Below are 8,784 nucleotides of genomic sequence, written 5' to 3'. Positions count from 1 at the left end.
TAGAATGGAGTCAGAGTTGTATGTAGACTGGTTTACCTTGGCAAGAAGGGCTGCCTCTTCACAGGAGACAGGAGTGGAGGAAAAGATCATGAGAGGGGAAGAGTCATGTGAAATGAGGAGGAGGGGAGAAGAGGGAGCTTTTCGCAAATGCCCTCGGTTTTTTCAGTGAAGTATGAGGTGAGGTTCTCAACTGAGGGTTGGGGAAAGGGGTACCCTGGGAGGCTTTGAGGAGGGATGGGAAGGTTCAGAATAGTCACTCTTATATTAGGATCAAGGGCCCCTTTCCCTTGTCAGGTCACTCCCCTGATTACTTTGAAGGGAGGAAGGAATCTTTACTGGGCCAATCAGGAGAGAGGGAGAAGCAAGATATTATTTCTGAATTGATCATTAAAAACTGATAAGTGTTTCTCTTTCCAATTAGTCCACGGTTTTTGGACAATGATAATTTGGAAGTTCTTTCATACTATTTCGAAAAGGGCTTAGTCAGCTTGTGCAGTTCTTTTCATTCTACCACCCTGAGCCCCTAGCAAATGGCAGAATCAGAATTTTGGCCCACATCCTCTGGCTCCAGAGCTAGTGCTTTTTGTATTATACACCATTTTCCCTGCTGAGATCGAATTTCAAACTATCTTCTGCCACGATATGGATTGCCTTTGAACAATTTCCAGGAATCGCCAATGCCTGAGAAATCTCACATTGGCCACCTCTGCGTCCTTGTAGCCACTTGAGTTGGACAGTCTCTTCTTTTTGTCAGTTTCTTGATCTTTCTCAGTAATTTGATCACTTCCTAAACCCAGACATCTCAGTTTGTCATCTTATTACTGTTTCTAAATGTGGCATTTTTGAATCCTACTCTTTTACCACCTTCGTATCCAGAACTGCCTTATACTGACACCTGCTGGGAAACATAGGACTTGGTACTAGAGAGTATGGCATATAGCAAAAGCCTGGTTTGAGTGCTTGACACCAGAATTCAGTGTGTAGATGCTGATTTGGGTCTAGCTTATGCTCTGAGTAATGCCACAGAGCAATACGATATGTCTTACTTTATTAAGATACAGCATCATAGATTTATAGCTACGAGTGTCTTTGAGGCCATCAAATTCAGCCCCCTCATTTTTAGATGAGGAAATTAAGGCACAGATTCTCTGGGGTAGTCCTCATAGCCTCTATTCTACGAGTATCTCAGAAATTCTGAGAAAGAAAAGGTGCTACCTGTCAAGGTAATGCTAGACTTTGTCCCCATAAAGTCATGTCACTGGGCTTGTTGAAAGGAGTTTAATTTTAAAACTAACATATTAACTCAGAACTCATCCTAAATCTTTCCTATCCATCTCACAAAGCTCTGGTAAGAATCAAATGAGAGAGACTTTAATAGATCTCTGATTTCACTGATGTGGGCATTCCCTCCATTGGTGTAGCTTTCAATCCATGCTTTCTCATCCTCTGTGATTCTTGTCCTTATTATTCTTTATATCCTCCCCAGTGGATTCATCTATCATCCTAGAGGCCTTCCTCCAGTTCTTAAATTTCAAGGGATAACTCAGGCTATCCATTTATTATCCCTTACTGGGCCTACATGACCAGCCCACTTCCTTTTCTCATCATATATTTCTTCAATGATTTCCCTTATGCCGCTTCTCTCATATAGGTTATCACTGTAAATATGCTACAACTTACTTGTATCCACCATTTGTCTTTGATATTTGGATAACATGGAACTTAAACTGCTCAGAGATGGTGGTGTTCCAAGATTTACAACTATGTGGCATCAAAGAGAAAACATGCATGTTGACAGGATGGGTTTTTTCACTGGGTAGGAACTTAATATCATTTAAGCACTTTGTAGGCTGTATAACCCTGTGCAAGTAAAAAGACATTGAAAAATCTGCTACAATGTTTTCTTGAAGCACCATCAGAATCTGTCTGGTTTGTAACTTGTTGGTAAATACATATGTTTTTCCATTATTTTGTTAAGATGGGAGAATTGAGTGTTCAGCTGGTAGTTCTTTCCATGCCTATCGTAATAGAAGGAGCTTTGCATCAGGAATCAAGAGAAATGGGTTCTAAGTGGAACTCCTTCTCTTTGGCAGCTCTCAACCTTGGTTTCATTACTTCTACAAGTGAAGTAGCTAATTTCTCCAGCCCTTTTGAGATCCGACGACTCTATGAAAGGTCCAGAAACTTTTGTGAGTTATTTCCAACTGAAATGAAGTGACTGGTTACACTGGATCGAATGACTCCATTGGAAACAACATGCAGGTGCCTGAAGGGATGGCCGGAATCAAAGGGAGAGGTTGAAATTTGAATGATAGTTTGGTCTGGTGCCAGTGACCAGTCTTCTGCTTCTCTTTTTGTATTTCCACATTATTCAGTTGATTTTCATGTGCTTCACACATAGGTTATGAGCTTAAAGTCTAATGCTTTTTGCTATACCTGAGGCCAACTGTTACTTTCTTTCCTCAAGTTCTCCCTGCCTTGCCCTTTTGACTGAAATCCACCCACTGCTCACTCCTTCAGATTAAAATATCTGTGCCCCTATTTAAAATGCACATATGAGGGACAAATCTAGTCCATGAGCTGATTGGTTTTTGTATTTTTAAATATAATAAAACTTTATTTAAAAATAGAAAAAAAATTTTTAACTCAAGTGGCAGGGAGTTGCCAACCTCTGCTTATGCCATCAATAGTTTAATTTGATTTATTAATTCCCTAAAATAAAATAGGGAAATAAGATTTGATGGTGGAAAGAAGGCCTGGGAAATTCTGCCAGGGAAGTCTGGTTGGTGTGAGTTGCCAAAAGGCAGCATGAGAAGCATTATGCATATATAGGGAGCAGTGAGGGAAAGAAGAGGCTGCAGAAAACGAGAAGGGGAGTTGAAGACAAACGGCCAACTTCAGATTTTTGTCTGGGGTCAGTCTTTACCCTCTGTTTCCTTACAATTACATTCCATCGTCCCTCTTTCCCAGTTTACTTTGCATTTTAGTATTTTCCCCCAGTAATGCATTTTTCCTTCTTAGAGAAATCTATTTCCTTCATCTGTGGTGGGTGGGGAAGAGTTCTAGGATCTGAAACAAAACTTTCGAGGCCGTGAGCTCTGAAGGAGGGTTAGACAGATGAATAGTCAGCCCAGTTACTCATGGGAGAAACAGATGAATAGCATGTATGTTTCACTGCATCTTCCTTTACTCCAGTCTGATGAAGAGATAGCATTGTCTTTCATGTTTCTAGGTCCTCTTGGTTTTAATCTCAGTGCTGTCCTCATCCCCTCACTCTTGTGTATCCCACATATCCAGGCACTTCTCAAATCTTGTCATCACGTGGTGCAGCACCCTCTCTAGGTAAGACTCCCATCAACTCTCATCTGGAGCATTGCAATGGCCTCCTAATTGGTTTACCTGTCTCAAGCCATTACTCACTGTAATCTGTCCTGTACACATCTGCTGCAGGGATTTTCCCAAGAGATAGATCTAACAAGGTTGCACCCCTACACACACACACACACACACACACACACACACACACACACACACTCGAAAAATATCAGTGACTTCCTATTCTCTTTAGGATTACAATTAAACTCCTCTGTTTTGGCATTCAAGGCTCATCTTAAACTTATTCCTTCCTACCTTTCTAGTTGTCTTACACTGAACTCCCTTCCTTTCACTCTGGACTGCTTACTGTTTCTCACCCATCCTCTCCATCTCCCTTCTCTGCCTGTGCTTAAACTGTCATCCATGTATGGAATGCTCACCTCCATTTCTTGGGATCTCTGGTTTCCTTCAAAACTCAGCTCAAGTTCCAGCTTCTCCAGAAAAGACTTGCTGATTGATACGTGCTGAGGAAATTAAGGAGAATAAATGTCCACTTACACCATCCAGTGGATTTTATACAAATTGATGAGAAAGAAAACAAGTCATTTTTTCTGTGTGGCAAATAATGAACTCAGAAATTAAAATAATCACAATGCCACGAAATGATGGCTTTCAATGGTAAAAGGGCTGGTAACTTCCAGAGTGAGGAAATCTCTCCATTTGCACTTTTCAGAGTGCTTTAGTGGGAAGAGTAGAGACTGTGCCCTTGCCCAGTTTGGCAGAACTGCCTTCAGAAAGGAGATGAATTAATCAAATGTATTTATAGTTTTTGAAGTTCAGTAACCATGAGGGCACTGCACAATTTCCTCTAGGAGGTATTAAATTCCAGGAGCTCCAGTCAACTGGAGAACTCTTTGGATCAGAGGAATTTGTAAGGGTCTCATGTGGTTTAGGTCGCTGAACCTGGGCAAAGTGAATGGGGGAAAAGGTCAGAACTAAATGCCCTGTCAGTATAGGGAATATTAGGTCCTGACCCCCCAGAGTGTGTCCTCTGGAATCCAGTGGCATAGATGCAACTTAGCAGGGATACCGTTTCAAGGGCTCTGCCTTCCTTATTTCATGGAAGGAGAAAACCTTCCAGCTATCTCTCCCAAAGGAAAATGTTATTACGAGAGTGGCAGATGATGATAAGCACTTCCAACCTAACTACTGACCAGAAAGAAGTTTCTTAACTGAGTCATTTCCCCCTGAAGCAGGGAGGCAAATTCCATTTCTCTGTGCTTACTTTCTAAAATAATTTCAGTAGTGCTGAGGACAGCAAAAAGAAGTCCATTGGCACTCATGGACTCGATGCAGCCTCAATACTTCTGCTTTCATTTGGGCAAAATCAGTTCTCTTGCAGCTCACTAGTTAGTAGCATAATTGGGTGATAGCAGATATTGCTACTGACACAGGTGTGAAACTCCCAGCAGGCATATCAGAAGTGAACCCTCCAGATTGAAAAACTGCATGCGTATCACTTATGCATTTGCAAAAGCTATATGTGTGTGTGTGTGTGTATATGTATACATATATGTATGTAATAGGCATTGTCTACTTTGTATATTTTATAGGTGTATATATATACTTTTATAACAGATGAGCCATATTATATAACATATAATATTGCAATTTTATATATATATGTATATACATACACACATATATTCATTTTATTTTAGTGAGAACTCAGCCATTTAAAAATGTAATTCTTTTTTTAAAATGTTTATTGATTATAGTAAGATTGGAGAGCCTTTCAGATGGCAAAAATAACCCCTGCTTTGCCATTCTAAATTTTCAGTAACTCTCCTGTAAGACTTCTTTGAATCAACATGTAAGCTTTTATCTGGAGAAATGTTTTATTTTTGTTTTTGTTTTCAGCCAAAGACAAGGTTTATTAGAACATTCGTCATATTAGGCAGACTCTTAAGGAGTCTGAACATTAGTAAGCTATTGGCTAGATTATAAGAATCTGAGCAGTGCCTAGATTTTAAGAATCTAAGCCAAAAAATGTAATTCTTTAAGTTCTTTCCCCCCTCTTCACTCTGGTTTTTGCTGTGAGATTTATAGCTGTTTATTGAGCTTATAAAACCCTCTTTCTTTGTCAAGCTACCCTAACTTCATCAGCTCCCCAGACTCTTCTCTTCTCATTGTAGAGAAGCATGTTTTGAGGAAGATAGTCAGTTGAATAACAGTTTTTATTTAGAACTTTGCATATCAGGTATAATTATTCCCCTTAAGGATCTTAAAATAGAATGGAGGAGAGCAGAAATGAATAAGGTCAACTCTCAGCTTATCCACATGTGAGTTATCTATACTTTTCAGATTACCTCCCTTATAGTTAGCTGGTTTGTATATGGAAAATGCAAACTAATTTGCTGTTAGCCTGAGCAATAAGTAATTAGACAAATCTGTATGAAAACCATACATTTTATATCTATGCCAAATATGGATTTCTCCCCAACTAGAATGGTGACTATAGGAGCAGAGAGAACATAAATGAGAGGTGTTATATAGGTAGGAATTAAAAACTGGGAAATGGATTGGGTATGTGAGATGACTGAGAGTGAGGCATCAAAGATGCTGCCAAGTTGCATACCTGAGTGACAAGAAGGATGGTGGTACCCTCGCCAATAATGGGAAAATTTGGGAAAGGGTAGGATTTGGGGGAAAAGATAATCAGTTCAATTTTGGACATGTTGATTTTAAGATGTCTATGGGACATCCAATCTGAGATGTCCAATAGGTAGTTAGAGATATGAGACTAGAAGTCTACAAAGAGGCTACAGAGATCTAAGAAGCCATCTGCATTGAGATAATTGAAGCCATGGGAACTGATGAGATGAATCTCTAAATGAGGAATAGAGAGGAAATGAGGCATGTAGGTGGTACATACATTCCAAGCATGGACTTGGAATCAGGAAGACTAATTTAGTACATGAATTCAAATCCAGCCTCAGATACTTACTAGCTGTGTGACCCCGGGTAAACTGTTTGCTTCAGTTCCTCATCTGTAAAAATGAGCTAGAGAAGGGTATGGCAAACTACTCTAGTATCTTTGTTGAGAAAACTGCACATGGGGTCATGAAGAGTCAGATGTGATTGACATGACTGAACAACAAGAGAGGAAATAGAAGAGGGTCCAGGACAGAGCCTTGGAGTATACCCCCAGTTAATGAATATGACAGCAAAGGAAACTGAGAAAGAGTGGTCAGATAGGTAGGGAGAAAATTGGGAGTGTCATAAAAAACCCAGACAGGAGAGAATTTCCAAGAAGAGAGTGTTATGAGCAGCATCAAATGCTACACAGAGGTCAAGAGAAGAGGACTGAGAAGAGACTGTTAGAGTTGGCACTTAGGAATAATTGTAACCTTGGAAGGAGTTTTTTAAGTTAACCAATAATATTCGGGAGCCAGATTGCAGAGGATTCAGAAAAGACTGAAAGGAGAGGACATAGAGGTATTGAGAATAAATGGCTTTTACAAGGAGTTTGGTTGGGAAAGGAAAGACTGCTAGTGGGGTTAGTAGCACCTAGTGAGGGTTTTTTCTTTTAAGGAGAGGAGAGACCTCAGTGTGTTTGTAGGCAGCAGTAAAGAAACCAGTGTATAGGGAAAGATTGAAGATTACATAAAGGATTAGAGTGAGGGAAGTTGACTGGAAAAGAAGGAAGGAGGTGGAAGTAAGGGTACATGTAGAGGGGTTGGTCTTGGTGAGAAGAGCCATTTCTTCATTAGAGACTGTAGTAAAGGAAGAAACGGTAGGGGCAGCTAGGTGGCGCAGTGGATAGAGCACCAGCCCTGAAGTCAGGAGGACCCAAGTTCAAATCCAGCCTCAGACCAAACACTTGACACTTACTAGCTGTGTGACCTTGGGCAAGTCACTTAACCGCAATTGCCTAAAACCCCCCCCCCAAAAAAAAAACGGTGGAAGATGATGTCAGGAGAAGATAACATGATAAAGAGGAGAAAGAGGGAGAGTTCTTGGCAAATGACCTCACTTTCTCAGTTAAGTATAAGGTGAGGTCCTCAACTGAGGCTAGTGCGTAGAGAATGCTGTTTGAGGCTTGAGCGGAGAAGAGAAGGTTTGGAACAGCTTCTGTGGGGAGTGGGATAGAGAATCGGGGAGGAGTAAAAGAATTGCTTTGATGGAGTGATGACTCTGTTGAATATAGATATCACAAATTTATCGTGGCCCCAGTTGGCGTGATTATGTGCATGACTTCCTGTATCTCTGTTCTGGAGTACCTGAGGAGGTGTGTCAGAGGTAGTTGGTGAAATAATCCAGGGTTGGAATTTGGCAAGGCATGAGAAGTGATCAAACAAAGTAACAAGGCATTCCAGAGGAGAAGATAATATAGAATTAAACTGGTTCACTAAGGGATCCAGTTTGGACAAGGAAAAGAATATAGTGAAAGGAGGAGGTAATTTCTGCCATTAGATTGTGAGCTTCTCAAAGGCAAGGACTGTCTTTTGCTTTCCTTTCTATCCTCAGTGCTTTTCGCAATGCTTGGCACAGGATAGGTACTAAATAAATGTTTATTGACCAGCTAATTGACTGGGATTGTAATGAAGGGCAGGGAGATTAGAGATTGCTGTCAAGAGAAATAAGTTTAGGATGAGAAAAGTATGTAGAGAGAGATGGTGTGATTAGAGATTATGACTGGATAAAGGAATTTCAGAATTCATGATCATGGAAGTAGAACACTTGTAAGTTATGGCAAGATCAGTTCCTATGAGTTGCTGACATAGAGTGGAAAAGTAGGTCATAAGAATTGAGTAATGTGAAGATCTGGGAGATTATGATATTTGATGAAACATCAAAATGTTTCTTGACATTCCCTATTATAATGGAAGGAGCCAGGGTGGAGAGGGAGACTGTAAGCCAAGTACTAAATTCAGTGAGAAAAGAGGGAGAATATCCTAGAGGGAGGAAAAAGGTTTGGTAGATAGCAGCCACCAAGATCTGGATTGGGTGATAAATTTGGAGAGAATACACCTCAAGGGAGAAGAGGTTGCTGAGTGATGATAGTATAGGGAGAGTCTGGAATTGTTTGTAAGAAACAATTTGGTTTCTTTCTTACATTGTTTGTAAGAAACAATGTAAGAGTATTCTGATTTCTTCTCTGGGACCCTTGAGTTACGAGTAAGAGAAGGTACAACCTGCATTGGAAAGGATCAACATTCAGTGTCATCCCCGGAGAGCCATGTCTCAGTAAGAGTCAGATGGAAGGAGTATGAAAGGGACAGGTTTAAAATGAAGGGAAATTTGTTGATTATAGAACAGGAGTTCCAGAGAGCACAGAGGAAAGGATGAGTAGATATGTGGTGGAACGTTGCGGAGTTAAGACTGAAATAAGAGAGCAAACAGCAGAAGTTGGGGAAGAGTGCTCAAGTCCCAGCTTTGCTCCTTACTACCTGTGTAAACTTAGGC

This window comes from Vombatus ursinus, unplaced genomic scaffold (genome assembly GCF_900497805.2).
Source record: "Vombatus ursinus unplaced genomic scaffold, bare-nosed wombat genome assembly UNPS02004691.1, whole genome shotgun sequence".
In the NCBI taxonomy this organism is placed as follows: domain Eukaryota; kingdom Metazoa; phylum Chordata; class Mammalia; order Diprotodontia; family Vombatidae; genus Vombatus; species Vombatus ursinus.
Note: the sequence above shows the minus strand (reverse complement) of the source record.